General features: G+C 39.9%; 7 non-coding genes across 7 annotated transcripts; all 7 read left to right on the top strand.

The window, feature by feature from the left end:
* The first annotated feature begins 303 nt into the window (after window positions 1–303).
* TRNAI-UAU (transfer RNA isoleucine (anticodon UAU)) lies at window positions 304–398 on the top strand. The gene is made up of 2 exons: window positions 304–341; window positions 363–398. It is a non-coding gene; the product is annotated as a tRNA-Ile (tRNA).
* Window positions 399–2707: 2309 nt separating this feature from the next.
* TRNAI-UAU (transfer RNA isoleucine (anticodon UAU)) lies at window positions 2708–2802 on the top strand. The gene is made up of 2 exons: window positions 2708–2745; window positions 2767–2802. It is a non-coding gene; the product is annotated as a tRNA-Ile (tRNA).
* A 2308-nt stretch (window positions 2803–5110) lies between these two features.
* On the top strand, window positions 5111–5205 carry TRNAI-UAU (transfer RNA isoleucine (anticodon UAU)). Its single transcript has 2 exons — window positions 5111–5148; window positions 5170–5205. It is a non-coding gene; the product is annotated as a tRNA-Ile (tRNA).
* A 2298-nt stretch (window positions 5206–7503) lies between these two features.
* On the top strand, window positions 7504–7598 carry TRNAI-UAU (transfer RNA isoleucine (anticodon UAU)). Its single transcript has 2 exons — window positions 7504–7541; window positions 7563–7598. It is a non-coding gene; the product is annotated as a tRNA-Ile (tRNA).
* A 2309-nt stretch (window positions 7599–9907) lies between these two features.
* On the top strand, window positions 9908–10002 carry TRNAI-UAU (transfer RNA isoleucine (anticodon UAU)). The gene is made up of 2 exons: window positions 9908–9945; window positions 9967–10002. It is a non-coding gene; the product is annotated as a tRNA-Ile (tRNA).
* Window positions 10003–14700: 4698 nt separating this feature from the next.
* On the top strand, window positions 14701–14795 carry TRNAI-UAU (transfer RNA isoleucine (anticodon UAU)). The gene is made up of 2 exons: window positions 14701–14738; window positions 14760–14795. It is a non-coding gene; the product is annotated as a tRNA-Ile (tRNA).
* A 2309-nt stretch (window positions 14796–17104) lies between these two features.
* Window positions 17105–17199, top strand: TRNAI-UAU (transfer RNA isoleucine (anticodon UAU)). The gene is made up of 2 exons: window positions 17105–17142; window positions 17164–17199. It is a non-coding gene; the product is annotated as a tRNA-Ile (tRNA).
* Window positions 17200–17907: the final 708 nt, after the last annotated feature.

Below are 17907 nucleotides of genomic sequence, written 5' to 3'. Positions count from 1 at the left end.
CCCCAACTTGGGTCCAACATATCATTTTCTGGCTAAATTCCTACTTTGTGCTTATGAGACATAACAATTAGATTCCCCTAGACTTTGTCGGAACTGACGAGATATAATTGAATGTGGTTTTCAAAAGACTGAATTTTATGTTACAGGACAATTATAGAATCTTTTCCGGTTCCACTGTAATTGTAGTAATCAGGGTAACATGTTTGCATGTGAGCTGATCTTGCATACGGTATGTTGATGACGATCCTGTCGTCTACTAAGTCACCTCTAGGTGGCGCAGTTGGACTCATGGTGTATGTGTGAGCTCCAGTGGCGCAATCGGTTAGCGCGCGGTACTTATACAGCAGTACTTGCACTGAGCCATGCCGAGGTTGTGAGTTTGAGCCTCACCTGGAGAAACTGCATTATCTTTTTTAAATCATTTCAATGAAAGGAAAAATTAAACTCAGATTAAAGATGGCGCTTGCTAAAGATTATTTACTTCTATTCAGAATCTTCCTGTCTAACTCCTCCGGGTCCCTAGGATCACATCGCCTTCGGGACGATTCGTTTCACTGCATTATGATGTGCTGACTTGTGAACTATGCATTCACATCAGTGTATTCAAAAAGAAATTTGCTAAATAACAAGAATAATAAAAACAGTATAGTCGCATGAATAGCCATAAATTGAAGAGCTGCAAAAAATGTTGATCAACCAAATTGAATAAAATATAACTCATATAAATGGCAAAAGGATAGCATCATCACACAAAGGCCTTAGCCAATTATGCTATTCCTCTAAAGTAGATTGAACCTCTTGTGTGCTGTGATTGTTCCTCCAATACAAAATTCATTTTTAATTTGTCTGCAATTTTGAAAAATAATGCCTGCTAGAAGTCAATTTTTTAAAATGATTTCATTCATGACACGTATTTCTCTAACCTGTGATTGTGGTCCATGCTCAATTTCTCTTTTCCTCATCCCCATCCTGATTCTACTTCTTGAGACACCAGGTTCACTTCTTTATCCACCCCAACCAATCAAGGTCACCAAATCTATCAAACAAGTCTGCCTGCATTCACTTTCACTTTAAGTACAAGATAAGTTGTATCATTTGAACAGAGAGCATGAGAAAAGGAAGTTTATGGTGAGAGGTGGCTGGGGTTTTGAGGATTCACCTCATTTTCCTGAGAGCCGAGGTATCTGGGAGCTATAGTGTTTTGAGAGGAAAGAAATTAAAATCTCCAAGGTGCCACTGCTCGAGCCCTATAACGCTCGTTATGTGCAAGCAGATTGAGCAGAAAGAGAGGTCAGATACTCGCTCAACCTTTCCAAGGGACGGTAAACATTGAGTTATTATCTGGTTTTGCCTAGCAGGGTGAGAACAGCGTTTGTCAGGCGTTTGTCAGGCAATCGGAAGGGGAGACGAATGAGTCGTAGTTCTCTGGTATTATTCAAGTCTTCTTGCTAAGATAAAAGCAGAAAAGGGAACGTTGACAATAAGCAAGCTTAAAACGAGGTGTGATTCCTAGGTGAAATAATTTGAAAAGAGTTAAGATTTAAAAGATAAACAGAAGATCCTGATGAGGATTGAACTCGTGTCCCCTGGTTCCAAAAAATCCGTGCTTTGCCACTGAGCTACAAAGCCGGAGGATTTCCATATCTCAGAGTGCCATATGTAGTCTCAAGGCAGAATGTGGCCAGCTGTGAGTTTCAGAGTATGAGTGGAAACCTATGTACTTATGAATGTCAACATATAGGCACACATTAAACTACATTCTTAAGGCACTTTTCGTGGAAGGTGGCAAAACTCTATATTCTTAGGAGAATATTAAAGAACTCACATTACTCAGGATATGGATATCAGTAGTTAGTATCTCTGCAATCTGAGACATTTACAGGAAACTACTCATCAGAAGGGATATGTCAGTGCAGGGCAGACATAAATAAATGGCTCTTCAAACAGCTGACACTTTAGTAGTAAGAGCTGCTTTCTATTCCTTCCAGATATCCAAACTAAGTAGAAGGCCATGCTTGAAGGAAAGACATTCTTCTGGGCTCTCCATGAAAGACTAACTTTCTAATAAACACAACACCCTCTATTTTATTTAATGTATTTGCTACAATGGATTAGCCAGATGGGATCATCTAACGATTTCTGGATGTGTCTCGAAAGAGAGCGTAATTATACTGGGAGCAGTGCTGACCTTCAAAAACCAACATGATCGGACTTTGACGATGGTGGGATTTGTATCCACACATGCAGAGCACACTGTATGGGCAGTCCGCCACCTTAACCACTCACCCACTTCATCCACCCTGTAACAGGATTTAAAGCATTTGTACACACGAGGTACTCTGTTGACACTAGTCTGTAGCTAAAATTAAAACAGTTGAAGTAAGATATCCAACTACCCACCTTCCCCCAACTTGGGTCCAACATATCATTTTCTGGCTAAATTCCTCCTTTGTGCTTATGAGACATAACAATTAGATTCCTCTAGACTTTGTCGGAACTGACGAGATATAATTGAATGTGGTTTTCAAAAGACTGAATTTTATGTTACAGGACAATTATAGAATCTTTTCCGGTTCCACTGTAATTGTAGTAATCAGGGTAACATGTTTGCATGTGAGCTGATCTTGCATACGGTATGTTGATGACGATCCTGTCGTCTACTAAGTCACCTCTAGGTGGCGCAGTTGGACTCATGGTGTATGTGTGAGCTCCAGTGGCGCAATCGATTAGCGCGCGGTACTTATACAGCAATACTTGCACTGAGCCATGCCGAGGTTGTGAGTTCGAGCCTCACCTCGAGCAACTGCATTATCTTTTTTAAATCATTACACTGAAAGGAAAAATTAAACTCAGATTAAAGATGGCGCTTGCTAAAGATTATTCACTTCTATTCAGAATCTTCCTGTCTGACTCCTCCGGGTCCCTAGGATCACATCACCTTCGGGACGATTCGTTTCACTGCATTATGATGTGCTGACTTGTGAACTATGCATTCACATCAGTGTATTCAAAAAGAAATTTGCTAAATAACAAGAATAATAAAAACAGTATAGTCGCATGAATAGCCATAAATTGAAGAGCTGCAAAAAATGTTGATCAACCAAATTGAATAAAATATAACTCATATAAATGGCAAAAGGATAGCATCATCACACAAAGGCCTTAGCCAAATATGCTATTCCTCTAAAGTAGATTGTACCTCTTGTGTGCTGTGATTGTTCCTCCAATACTAAATTCATTTTTAATTTGTCTGCAATTTTGAAAAATAATGCCTGCTAGAAGTCAACTTTTTAAAATGATTTCATTCATGACACGTATTTCTCTAACCTGTGATTGTGGTCCATGCTCAATTTCTCTTTTCCTCATCCCCATCCTGATTCTACTTCTTGAGACACCAGGTTCACTTCTTTATCCACCCCAACCAATCAAGGTCACCAAATCTATCAAACAAGTCTGCCTGCATTCACTTTCACTTTAAGTACAAGATAAGTTGTATCATTTGAACAGAGAGCATGAGAAAAGGAAGTTTATGGTGAGTGGTGGCTGGGGTTTTGAGGATTCACCTCATTTTCCTGAGAGCCGAGGTATCTGGGAGCTATAGTGTTTTGAGAGGAAAGAAATTAAAATCTCCAAGGTGCCACTGCTCGAGCCCTATAACGCTCGTTATGTGGAAGCAGATTGAGCAGAAAGAGAGGTCAGATACTCGCTCAACCTTTCCAAGGGACGGTAAACATTGAGTTATTATCTGGTTTTGCCTAGCAGGGTGAGAACAGCGTTTGTCAGGCGTTTGTCAGGCAATCGGAAGGGGAGACGAATGAGTCGTAGTTCTCTGGTATTATTCAAGTCTTCTTGCTAAGATAAAAGTAGAAAAGGGAACGTTGACAATAAGCAAGCTTAAAACGAGGTGTGATTCCTAGGTGAAATAACTTGAAAAGAGTTAAGATTTAAAAGATAAACAGAAGACCCTGATGAGGATTGAACTCGTGTCCCCTGGTTCCAAAAAATTAGTGCTTTGCCACTGAGCTTCAAAGCCAGACGGTTTCCGATCTCAGAGTGCCATATGTAGTCTTAAGGCAGAATGTGGCCAGCTGTGACTTTCAGAGTATGAGTGGAAGCCTATGTACTTATGAATGTCAACATATAGGCACAAATTAAACTACATTCTTAAGGCACTTTTCTTGGAAGGTGGCAAAACTCTATATTCTTAGGAGAATATTAAAGTACTCACATTACTCAGGATATGGATATCAGTAGTTAGTATCTCTGCAATCTGAGACATTTACAGGAAACTGCTCATCAGAAGGGATATGTCAGTGCAGGGCAGACATAAATAAATGGCTCTTCAAACAGCTGACACTTTAGTAGTAACAGCTGCTTTCTATTCCTTCCAGATATCCAAACTAAGTAGAAGGCCATGCTTGAAGGAAAGACATTCTTCTGGGCTCTCCATGAAAGACTAACTTTCTAATAAACACAAAACCCTCTATTTTATTTAATGTATTTGCTACAATGGATTAGCCAGATGGGATCATCTAACGATTTCTGGATGTGTCTCGAAAGAGAGCGTAATTATACTGGGAGCAGTGCTGACCTTCAAAAACCAACATGATCGGACTTTGACGATGGTGGCATTTGTATCCACACATGCAGAGCACACTGTATGGGCAGTCCGCCACCTTAACCACTCACCCACTTCATCCACCCTGTAACATGATTTAAAGCATTTGTACACACGAGGTACTCTGTTGACACTAGTCTGTAGCTAAAATGAAAACAGTTGAAGTAAGATATCCAACTACCCACCTTCCCCCAACTTGGGTCCAACATATCATTTTCTGGCTAAATTCCTCCTTTGTGCTTATGAGACATAACAATTAGATTCCCCTAGACTTTGTCGGAACTGACAAGATATAATTGAATGTGGTTTTCAAAAGACTGAATTTTATGTTACAGGACAATTATAGAATCTTTTCCGGTTCCACTGTAATTGTAGTAATCAGGGTAACATGTTTGCATGTGAGCTGATCTTGCATACGGTATGTTGATGACGATCCTGTCGTCTACTAAGTCACCTCTAGGTGGCGCAGTTGGACTCATGGTGTATGTGTGAGCTCCAGTGGCGCAATCGGTTAGCGCGCGGTACTTATACAGCAGTACTTGCACTGAGCCATGCCGAGGTTGTGAGTTCGAGCCTCACCTGGAGCAACTGCATTAACTTTTTTAAATCATTTCAATGAAAGGAAAAATTAAACTCAGATTAAAGATGGCGCTTGCTAAAGATTATTCACTTCTATTCAGAATCTTCCTGTCTAACTCCTCCGGGTCCCTAGGATCACATCACCTTCGGGACGATTCGTTTCACTGCATTATGATGTGCTGACTTGTGAACTATGCATTCACATCAGTGTATTCAAAAATAAATTTGCTAAATAACAAGAATAATAAAAACAGTATAGTCGTATGAATAGCCATAAATTGAAGAGCTGCAAAAAATGTTGATCAACCAAATTGAATAAAATATAACTCAAATAAATGGCAAAAGGATAGCATCATCACACAAAGGCCTTCGCCAAATATGCTATTCCTCTAAAGTAGATTGTACCTCTTGTGTGCTGTGATTGTTCCTCCAATACAAAATTCATTTTTAATTTGTCTGCAATTTTGAAAAATAATGCCTGCTAGAAGTCAACTTTTTAAAATGATTTCATTCATGACACGTATTTCTCTAACCTGTGATTGTGGTCCCTGCTCAATTTCTCTTTTCCTCATCCCCATCCTGATTCTACTTCTTGAGACACCAGGTTCACTTCTTTATCCATCCCAACCAATCAAGGTCACCAAATCTATCAAACAAGTCTGCCTGCATTCACTTTCACTTTAAGTACAAGATAAGTTGTATCATTTGAACAGAGAGCATGAGAAAAGGAAGTTTATGGTGAGTGGTGGCTGGGGTTTTGAGGATTCACCTCATTTTCCTGAGAGCCGAGGTATCTGGGAGCTATAGTGTTTTGAGAGGAAAGAAATTAAAATCTCCAAGGTGCCACTGCTCGAGCCCTATAACGCTCGTTATGTGGAAGCAGATTGAGCAGAAAGAGAGGTCAGATACTCGCTCAACCTTTCCAAGGGACGGTAAACATTGAGTTATTATCTGGTTTTGCCTTGCAGGGTGAGAACAGCGTTTGTCAGGCAATCGGAAGGGGAGACGAATGAGTCGTAGTTCTCTGGTATTATTCAAGTCTTCTTGTTAAGATAAAAGCAGAAAAGGGAACGTTGACAATAAGCAAGCTTAAAACGAGGTGTGATTCCTAGGTGAAATAACTTGAAAAGAGTTAAGATTTAAAAGATAAACAGAAGATCCTGATGAGGATTGAACTCGTGTCCCCTGGTTCCAAAAAATCAGTGCTTTGCCACTGAGCTACAAAGCCGGAGGATTTCCATATCTCAGAGTGCCATATGTAGTCTTAAGGCAGAATGTGGCCAGCTGTGAGTTTCAGAGTATGAGTGGAAACCTATGTACTTATGAATGTCAACATATAGGCACACATTAAACTACATTCTTAAGGCACTTTTCGTGGAAGGTGGCAAAACTCTATATTCTTAGGAGAATATTAAAGAACTCACATTACTCAGGATATGGATATCAGTAGTTAGTATCTCTGCAATCTGAGACATTTACAGGAAACTACTCATCAGAAGGGATATGTCAGTGCAGGGCAGACATAAATAAATGGCTCTTCAAACAGCTGACACTTTAGTAGTAAGAGCTGCTTTCTATTCCTTCCAGATATCCAAACTAAGTTGAAGGCTATGCTTGAAGGAAAGACATTCTTCTGGGCTCTCCATGAAAGACTAACTTTCTAATAAACACAACACCCTCTATTTTATTTAATGTATTTGCTACAATGGATTAGCCAGATGGGATCATCTAACGATTTTTGGATGTGTCTCGAAAGAGAGCGTGATTATACTGGGAGCAGTGCTGACCTTCAAAAACCAACATGATCGGACTTTGACGATGGAGGGATTTGTATCCACACATGCAGAGCACACTGTATGGGCAGTCCGCCACCTTAACCACTCACCCACTTCATCCACCCTGTAACAGGATTTAAAGCATTTGTACACATGAGGTACTCTGTTGACACTAGTCTGTAGCTAAAATGAAAACAGTTGAAGTAAGATATCCAACTACCCACCTTCCCCCAACTTGGGTCCAACATATCATTTTCTGGCTAAATTCCTCCTTTGTGCTTATGAGACATAACAATTAGATTCCCCTAGACTTTGTCGGAACTGACAAGATATAATTGAATGTGGTTTTCAAAAGACTGAATTTTATGTTACAGGACAATTATAGAATCTTTTCCGGTTCCACTGTAATTGTAGTAATCAGGGTAACATGTTTGCATGTGAGCTGATCTTGCATACGGTATGTTGATGACGATCCTGTCGTCTACTAAGTCACCTCTAGGTGGCGCAGTTGGACTCATGGTGTATGTGTGAGCTCCAGTGGCGCAATCGGTTAGCGCGCGGTACTTATACAGCAGTACTTGCACTGAGCCATGCCGAGGTTGTGAGTTCGAGCCTCACCTGGAGCAACTGCATTAACTTTTTTAAATCATTTCAATGAAAGGAAAAATTAAACTCAGATTAAAGATGGCGCTTGCTAAAGATTATTTACTTCTATTCAGAATCTTCCTGTCTAACTCCTCCGGGTCCCTAGGATCACATCACCTTCGGGACGATTCGTTTCACTGCATTATGATGTGCTGACTTGTGAACTATGCATTCACATCAGTGTATTCAAAAATAAATTTGCTAAATAACAAGAATAATAAAAACAGTATAGTCGCATGAATAGCCATAAATTGAAGTGCTGCAAAAAATGTTGATCAACCAAATTGAATAAAATATAACTCATATAAATGGCAAAAGGATAGCATCATCACACAAAGGCCTTAGCCAAATATGCTATTCCTCTAAAGTAGATTGTACCTCTTGTGTGCTGTGATTGTTCCTCCAATACAAAATTCATTTTTAATTTGTCTGCAATTTTGAAAAATAATGCCTGCTAGAAGTCAACTTTTTAAAATGATTTCATTCATGACACGTATTTCTCTAACCTGTGATTGTGGTCCCTGCTCAATTTCTCTTTTCCTCATCCCCATCCTGATTCTACTTCTTGAGACACCAGGTTCACTTCTTTATCCATCCCAACCAATCAAGGTCACCAAATCTATCAAACAAGTCTGCCTGCATTCACTTTCACTTTAAGTACAAGATAAGTTGTATCATTTGAACAGAGAGCATGAGAAAAGGAAGTTTATGGTGAGTGGTGGCTGGGGTTTTGAGGATTCACCTCATTTTCCTGAGAGCCGAGGTATCTGGGAGCTATAGTGTTTTGAGAGGAAAGAAATTAAAATCTCCAAGGTGCCACTGCTCGAGCCCTATAACGCTCGTTATGTGGAAGCAGATTGAGCAGAAAGAGAGGTCAGATACTCGCTCAACCTTTCCAAGGGACGGTAAACATTGAGTTATTATCTGGTTTTGCCTAGCAGGGTGAGAACAGCGTTTGTCAGGCGTTTGTCAGGCAATCGGAAGGGGAGACGAATGAGTCGTAGTTCTCTGGTATTATTCAAGTCTTCTTGCTAAGATAAAAGTAGAAAAGGGAACGTTGACAATAAGCAAGCTTAAAACGAGGTGTGATTCCTAGGTGAAATAACTTGAAAAGAGTTAAGATTTAAAAGATAAACAGAAGATCCTGATGAGGATTGAACTCGTGTCCCCTGGTTCCAAAAAATCAGTGCTTTGCCACTGAGCTACAAAGCCGGAGGATTTCCATATCTCAGAGTGCCATATGTAGTCTTAAGGCAGAATGTGGCCAGCTGTGAGTTTCAGAGTATGAGTGGAAACCTATGTACTTATGAATGTCAACATATAGGCACACATTAAACTACATTCTTAAGGCACTTTTCGTGGAAGGTGGCAAAACTCTATATTCTTAGGAGAATATTAAAGAACTCACATTACTCAGGATATGGATATCAGTAGTTAGTATCTCTGCAATCTGAGACATTTACAGGAAACTACTCATCAGAAGGGATATGTCAGTGCAGGGCAGACATAAATAAATGGCTCTTCAAACAGCTGACACTTTAGTAGTAAGAGCTGCTTTCTATTCCTTCCAGATATCCAAACTAAGTTGAAGGCTATGCTTGAAGGAAAGACATTCTTCTGGGCTCTCCATGAAAGACTAACTTTCTAATAAACACAACACCCTCTATTTTATTTAATGTATTTGCTACAATGGATTAGCCAGATGGGATCATCTAACGATTTTTGGATGTGTCTCGAAAGAGAGCGTGATTATACTGGGAGCAGTGCTGACCTTCAAAAACCAACATGATCGGACTTTGACGATGGAGGGATTTGTATCCACACATGCAGAGCACACTGTATGGGCAGTCCGCCACCTTAACCACTCACCCACTTCATCCACCCTGTAACAGGATTTAAAGCATTTGTACACATGAGGTACTCTGTTGACACTAGTCTGTAGCTAAAATGAAAACAGTTGAAGTAAGATATCCAACTACCCACCTTCCCCCAACTTGGGTCCAACATATCATTTTCTGGCTAAATTCCTCCTTTGTGCTTATGAGACATAACAATTAGATTCCCCTAGACTTTGTCGGAACTGACAAGATATAATTGAATGTGGTTTTCAAAAGACTGAATTTTATGTTACAGGACAATTATAGAATCTTTTCCGGTTCCACTGTAATTGTAGTAATCAGGGTAACATGTTTGCATGTGAGCTGATCTTGCATACGGTATGTTGATGACGATCCTGTCGTCTACTAAGTCACCTCTAGGTGGCGCAGTTGGACTCATGGTGTATGTGTGAGCTCCAGTGGCGCAATCGGTTAGCGCGCGGTACTTATACAGCAGTACTTGCACTGAGCCATGCCGAGGTTGTGAGTTCGAGCCTCACCTGGAGCAACTGCATTAACTTTTTTAAATCATTTCAATGAAAGGAAAAATTAAACTCAGATTAAAGATGGCGCTTGCTAAAGATTATTTACTTCTATTCAGAATCTTCCTGTCTAACTCCTCCGGGTCCCTAGGATCACATCACCTTCGGGACGATTCGTTTCACTGCATTATGATGTGCTGACTTGTGAACTATGCATTCACATCAGTGTATTCAAAAATAAATTTGCTAAATAACAAGAATAATAAAAACAGTATAGTCGCATGAATAGCCATAAATTGAAGTGCTGCAAAAAATGTTGATCAACCAAATTGAATAAAATATAACTCATATAAATGGCAAAAGGATAGCATCATCACACAAAGGCCTTAGCCAAATATGCTATTCCTCTAAAGTAGATTGTACCTCTTGTGTGCTGTGATTGTTCCTCCAATACAAAATTCATTTTTAATTTGTCTGCAATTTTGAAAAATAATGCCTGCTAGAAGTCAACTTTTTAAAATGATTTCATTCATGACACGTATTTCTCTAACCTGTGATTGTGGTCCCTGCTCAATTTCTCTTTTCCTCATCCCCATCCTGATTCTACTTCTTGAGACACCAGGTTCACTTCTTTATCCATCCCAACCAATCAAGGTCACCAAATCTATCAAACAAGTCTGCCTGCATTCACTTTCACTTTAAGTACAAGATAAGTTGTATCATTTGAACAGAGAGCATGAGAAAAGGAAGTTTATGGTGAGTGGTGGCTGGGGTTTTGAGGATTCACCTCATTTTCCTGAGAGCCGAGGTATCTGGGAGCTATAGTGTTTTGAGAGGAAAGAAATTAAAATCTCCAAGGTGCCACTGCTCGAGCCCTATAACGCTCGTTATGTGGAAGCAGATTGAGCAGAAAGAGAGGTCAGATACTCGCTCAACCTTTCCAAGGGACGGTAAACATTGAGTTATTATCTGGTTTTGCCTTGCAGGGTGAGAACAGCGTTTGTCAGGCAATCGGAAGGGGAGACGAATGAGTCGTAGTTCTCTGGTATTATTCAAGTCTTCTTGTTAAGATAAAAGCAGAAAAGGGAACGTTGACAATAAGCAAGCTTAAAACGAGGTGTGATTCCTAGGTGAAATAACTTGAAAAGAGTTAAGATTTAAAAGATAAACAGAAGACCCTGATGAGGATTGAACTCGTGTCCCCTGGTTCCAAAAAATTAGTGCTTTGCCACTGAGCTACAAAGCCAGACGGTTTCCGATCTCAGAGTGCCATATGTAGTCTTAAGGCAGAATGTGGCCAGCTGTGACTTTCAGAGTATGAGTGGAAGCCTATGTACTTATGAATGTCAACATATAGGCACAAATTAAACTACATTCTTAAGGCACTTTTGTTGGAAGGTGGCAAAACTCTATATTCTTAGGAGAATATTAAAGTACTCACATTACTCAGGATATGGATATCAGTAGTTAGTATCTCTGCAATCTGAGACATAAACAGGAAACTGCTCATCAGAAGGGATATGTCAGTGCAGGGCAGACATAAATAAATGGCTCTTCAAACAGCTGACACTTTAGTAGTAAGAGCTGCTTTCTATTCCTTCCAGATATCCAAACTAAGTAGAAGGCCATGCTTGAAGGAAAGACATTCTTCTGGGCTCTCCATGAAAGACTAACTTTCTAATAAACACAACACCCTCTATTTTATTTAATGTATTTGCTACAATGGATTAGCCAGATGGGATCATCTAACGATTTCTGGATGTGTCTCGAAAGAGAGCGTAATTATACTGGGAGCAGTGCTGACCTTCAAAAACCAACATGATCGGACTTTGACGATGGTGGGATTTGTATCCACACATGCAGAGCACACTGTATGGGCAGTCCGCCACCTTAACCACTCACCCACTTCATCCACCCTGTAACATGATTTAAAGCATTTGTACACACGAGGTACTCTGTTGACACTAGTCTGTAGCTAAAATGAAAACAGTTGAAGTAAGATATCCAACTACCCACCTTCCCCCAACTTGGGTCCAACATATCATTTTCTGGCTAAATTCCTCCTTTGTGCTTATGAGACATAACAATTAGATTCCCCTAGACTTTGTCGGAACTGACGAGATATAATTGAATGTGGTTTTCAAAAGACTGAATTTTATGTTACAGGACATTTATAGAATCTTTTCCGGTTCCACTGTAATTGTAGTAATCAGGGTAACATGTTTGCATGTGAGCTGATCTTGCATACGGTATGTTGATGACGATCCTGTCGTCTATTAAGTCACCTCTAGGTCACGCAGTTGGACTCATGATGTATGTGTGAGCTCCAGTGGCGCAATCGATTAGCGCGGTACTTATACAGCAATACTTGCACTGAGCCATGCCGAGGTTGTGAGTTCGAGCCTCACCTCGAGCAACTGCATTATCTTTTTTAAATCATTACACTGAAAGGAAAAATTAAACTCAGATTAAAGATGGCGCTTGCTAAAGATTATTCACTTCTATTCAGAATCTTCCTGTCTGACTCCTCCGGGTCCCTAGGATCACATCGCCTTCGGGACGATTCGTTTCACTGCATTATGATGTGCTGACTTGTGAACTATGCATTCACATCAGTGTATTCAAAAAGAAATTTGCTAAATAACAAGAATAATAAAAACAGTATAGTCGCATGAATAGCCATAAATTGAAGAGCTGCAAAAAATGTTGATCAACCAAATTGAATAAAATATTACTCATATAAATGGCAAAAGGATAGCATCATCACACAAAGGCCTTAGCCAAATATGCTATTCCTCTAAAGTAGATTGTACCTCTTGTGTGCTGTGATTGTTCCTCCAATACAAAATTCATTTTTAATTTGTCTGCAATTTTGAAAAATAATGCCTGCTAGAAGTCAACTTTTTAAAATGATTTCATTCATGACACGTATTTCTCTAACCTGTGATTGTGGTCCATGCTCAATTTCTCTTTTCCTCATCCCCATCCTGATTCTACTTCTTGAGACACCAGGTTCACTTCTTTATCCACCCCAACCAATCAAGGTCACCAAATCTATCAAACAAGTCTGCCTGCATTCACTTTCACTTTAAGTACAAGATAAGTTGTATCATTTGAACAGAGAGCATGAGAAAAGGAAGTTTATGGTGAGTGGTGGCTGGGGTTTTGAGGATTCACCTCATTTTCCTGAGAGCCGAGGTATCTGGGAGCTATAGTGTTTTGAGAGGAAAGAAATTAAAATCTCCAAGGTGCCACTGCTCGAGCCCTATAACGCTCGTTATGTGGAAGCAGATTGAGCAGAAAGAGAGGTCAGATACTCGCTCAACCTTTCCAAGGGACGGTAAACATTGAGTTATTATCTGGTTTTGCCTAGCAGGGTGAGAACAGCGTTTGTCAGGCGTTTGTCAGGCAATGGAAGGGGAGACGAATGAGTCGTAGTTCTCTGGTATTATTCAAGTCTTCTTGCTAAGATAAAAGCAGAAAAGGGAACGTTGACAATAAGCAAGCTCAAAACGAGGTGTGATTCCTAGGTGAAATAACTTGAAAAGAGTTAAGATTTAAAAGATAAACAGAAGATCCTGATGAGGATTGAACTCGTGTCCCCTGGTTCCAAAAAATCCGTGCTTTGCCACCGAGCTACAAAGCCGGAGGTTTTCCATATCTCAGAGTGCCATATGTAGTCTTAAGGCAGAATGTGGCCAGCTGTGAGTTTCAGAGTATGAGTGGAAACCTATGTACTTATGAATGTCAACATATAGGCACACATTAAACTACATTCTTAAGGCACTTTTCGTGGAAGGTGGCAAAACTCTATATTCTTAGGAGAATATTAAAGTACTCACATTACTCAGGATATGGATATCAGTAGTTAGTATCTCTGCAATCTGAGACATTTACAGGAAACTACTCATCAGAAGGGATATGTCAGTGCAGGGCAGACATAAATAAATGGCTCTTCAAACAGCTGACACTTTAGTAGTAAGAGCTGCTTTCTATTCCTTCCAGATATCCAAACTAAGTAGAAGGCCATGCTTGAAGGAAAGACATTCTTCTGGGCTCTCCATGAAAGACTAACTTTCTAATAAACACAACACCCTCTATTTTATTTAATGTATTTGCTACAATGGATTAGCCAGATGGGATCATCTAACGATTTCTGGATGTGTCTCGAAAGAGAGCGTAATTATACTGGGAGCAGTGCTGACCTTCAAAAACCAACATGATCGGACTTTGACGATGGTGGGATTTGTATCCACACATGCAGAGCACACTGTATGGGCAGTCCGCCACCTTAACCACTCACCCACTTCATCCACCCTGGAACAGGATTTAAAGCATTTGTACACACGAGGTACTCTGTTGACACTAGTCTGTAGCTAAAATGAAAACAGTTGAAGTAAGATATCCAACTACCCACCTTCCCCCAACTTGGGTCCAACATATCATTTTCTGGCTAAATTCCTACTTTGTGCTTATGAGACATAACAATTAGATTCCCCTAGACTTTGTCGGAACTGACGAGATATAATTGAATGTGGTTTTCAAAAGACTGAATTTTATGTTACAGGACAATTATAGAATCTTTTCCGGTTCCACTGTAATTGTAGTAATCAGGGTAACATGTTTGCATGTGAGCTGATCTTGCATACGGTATGTTGATGACGATCCTGTCGTCTACTAAGTCACCTCTAGGTGGCGCAGTTGGACTCATGGTGTATGTGTGAGCTCCAGTGGCGCAATCGGTTAGCGCGCGGTACTTATACAGCAGTACTTGCACTGAGCCATGCCGAGGTTGTGAGTTTGAGCCTCACCTGGAGCAACTGCATTATCTTTTTTAAATCATTTCAATGAAAGGAAAAATTAAACTCAGATTAAAGATGGCGCTTGCTAAAGATTATTTACTTCTATTCAGAATCTTCCTGTCTAACTCCTCCGGGTCCCTAGGATCACATCGCCTTCGGGACGATTCGTTTCACTGCATTATGATGTGCTGACTTGTGAACTATGCATTCACATCAGTGTATTCAAAAAGAAATTTGCTAAATAACAAGAATAATAAAAACAGTATAGTCGCATGAATAGCCATAAATTGAAGAGCTGCAAAAAATGTTGATCAACCAAATTGAATAAAATATAACTCATATAAATGGCAAAAGGATAGCATCATCACACAAAGGCCTTAGCCAAATATGCTATTCCTCTAAAGTAGATTGTACCTCTTGTGTGCTGTGATTGTTCCTCCAATACAAAATTCATTTTTAATTTGTCTGCAATTTTGAAAAATAATGCCTGCTAGAAGTCAACTTTTTAAAATGATTTCATTCATGACACGTATTTCTCTAACCTGTGATTGTGGTCCATGCTCAATTTCTCTTTTCCTCATCCCCATCCTGATTCTACTTCTTGAGACACCAGGTTCACTTCTTTATCCACCCCAACCAATCAAGGTCACCAAATCTATCAAACAAGTCTGCCTGCATTCACTTTCACTTAAAGTACAAGATAAGTTGTATCATTTGAACAGAGAGCATGAGAAAAGGAAGTTTATGGTGAGTGGTGGCTGGGGTTTTGAGGATTCACCTCATTTTCCTGAGAGCCGAGGTATCTGGGAGCTATAGTGTTTTGAGAGGAAAGAAATTAAAATCTCCAAGGTGCCACTGCTCGAGCCCTATAACGCTCGTTATGTGGAAGCAGATTGAGCAGAAAGAGAGGTCAGATACTCGCTCAACCTTTCCAAGGGACGGTAAACATTGAGTTATTATCTGGTTTTGCCTAGCAGGGTGAGAACAGCGTTTGTCAGGCGTTTGTCAGGCAATCGGAAGGGGAGACGAATGAGTCGTAGTTCTCTGGTATTATTCAAGTCTTCTTGCTAAGATAAAAGCAGAAAAGGGAACGTTGACAATAAGCAAGCTTAAAACGAGGTGTGGTTCCTAGGTGAAATAACTTGAAAAGAGTTAAGATTTAAAAGATAAACAGAAGATCCTGATGAGGATTGAACTCGTGTCCCCTGGTTCCAAAAAATCCGTGCTTTGCCACTGAGCTACAAAGCCGGAGGATTTCCATATCTCAGAGTGCCATATGTGGTCTTAAGGCAGAATGTGGCCAGCTGTGAGTTTCAGAGTATGAGTGGAAACCTATGTACTTATGAATGTCAACATATAGGCACACATTAAACTACATTCTTAAGGCACTTTTCGTGGAAGGTGGCAAAACTCTATATTCTTAGGAGAATATTAAAGAACTCACATTACTCAGGATACGGATATCAGTAGTTAGTATCTCTGCAATCTGAGACATTTACAGGAAACTACTCATCAGAAGGGATATGTCAGTGCAGGGCAGACATAAATAAATGGCTCTTCAAACAGCTGACACTTTAGTAGTAAGAGCTGCTTTCTATTCCTTCCAGATATATAAACTAAGTAGAAGGCCATGCTTGAAGGAAAGACATTCTTCTGGGCTCTCCATGAAAGACTAACTTTCTAATAAACACAACACCCTCTATTTTATTTAATGTATTTGCTACAATGGATTAGCCAGATGGGATCATCTAACGATTTCTGGATGTGTCTCGAAAGAGAGCGTAATTATACTGGGAGCAGTGCTGACCTTCAAAAACCAACATGATCGGACTTTGACGATGGTGGGATTTGTATCCACACATGCAGAGCACACTGTATGGGCAGTCCGCCACCTTAACCACTCACCCACTTCATCCACCCTGTAACAGGATTTAAAGCATTTGTTAACATGAGGTACTCTGTTGACACTAGTCTGTAGCTAAAATTAAAACAGTTGAAGTAAGATATCCAACTACCCACCTTCCCCCAACTTGGGTCCAACATATCATTTTCTGGCTAAATTCCTCCTTTGTGCTTATGAGACATAACAATTAGATTCCTCTAGACTTTGTCGGAACTGACGAGATATAATTGAATGTGGTTTTCAAAAGACTGAATTTTATGTTACAGGACAATTATAGAATCTTTTCCGGTTCCACTGTAATTGTAGTAATCAGGGTAACATGTTTGCATGTGAGCTGATCTTGCATACGGTATGTTGATGACGATCCTGTCGTCTACTAAGTCACCTCTAGGTGGCGCAGTTGGACTCATGGTGTATGTGTGAGCTCCAGTGGCGCAATCGATTAGCGCGCGGTACTTATACAGCAATACTTGCACTGAGCCATGCCGAGGTTGTGAGTTCGAGCCTCACCTCGAGCAACTGCATTATCTTTTTTAAATCATTACACTGAAAGGAAAAATTAAACTCAGATTAAAGATGGCGCTTGCTAAAGATTATTCACTTCTATTCAGAATCTTCCTGTCTGACTCCTCCGGGTCCCTAGGATCACATCACCTTCGGGACGATTCGTTTCACTGCATTATGATGTGCTGACTTGTGAACTATGCATTCACATCAGTGTATTCAAAAAGAAATTTGCTAAATAACAAGAATAATAAAAACAGTATAGTCGCATGAATAGCCATAAATTGAAGAGCTGCAAAAAATGTTGATCAACCAAATTGAATAAAATATAACTCATATAAATGGCAAAAGGATAGCATCATCACACAAAGGCCTTAGCCAAATATGCTATTCCTCTAAAGTAGATTGTACCTCTTGTGTGCTGTGATTGTTCCTCCAATACTAAATTCATTTTTAATTTGTCTGCAATTTTGAAAAATAATGCCTGCTAGAAGTCAACTTTTTAAAATGATTTCATTCATGACACGTATTTCTCTAACCTGTGATTGTGGTCCATGCTCAATTTCTCTTTTCCTCATCCCCATCCTGATTCTACTTCTTGAGACACCAGGTTCACTTCTTTATCCACCCCAACCAATCAAGGTCACCAAATCTATCAAACAAGTCTGCCTGCATTCACTTTCACTTTAAGTACAAGATAAGTTGTATCATTTGAACAGAGA

The sequence above is a fragment of the Pleurodeles waltl genome, chromosome 6, assembly GCF_031143425.1.
Source record: "Pleurodeles waltl isolate 20211129_DDA chromosome 6, aPleWal1.hap1.20221129, whole genome shotgun sequence".
In the NCBI taxonomy this organism is placed as follows: Eukaryota; Metazoa; Chordata; class Amphibia; order Caudata; family Salamandridae; genus Pleurodeles; species Pleurodeles waltl.
The sequence above is the reverse complement of the archived record's forward strand: the minus strand, read 5'-3'. Positions and strand labels throughout refer to the sequence as shown.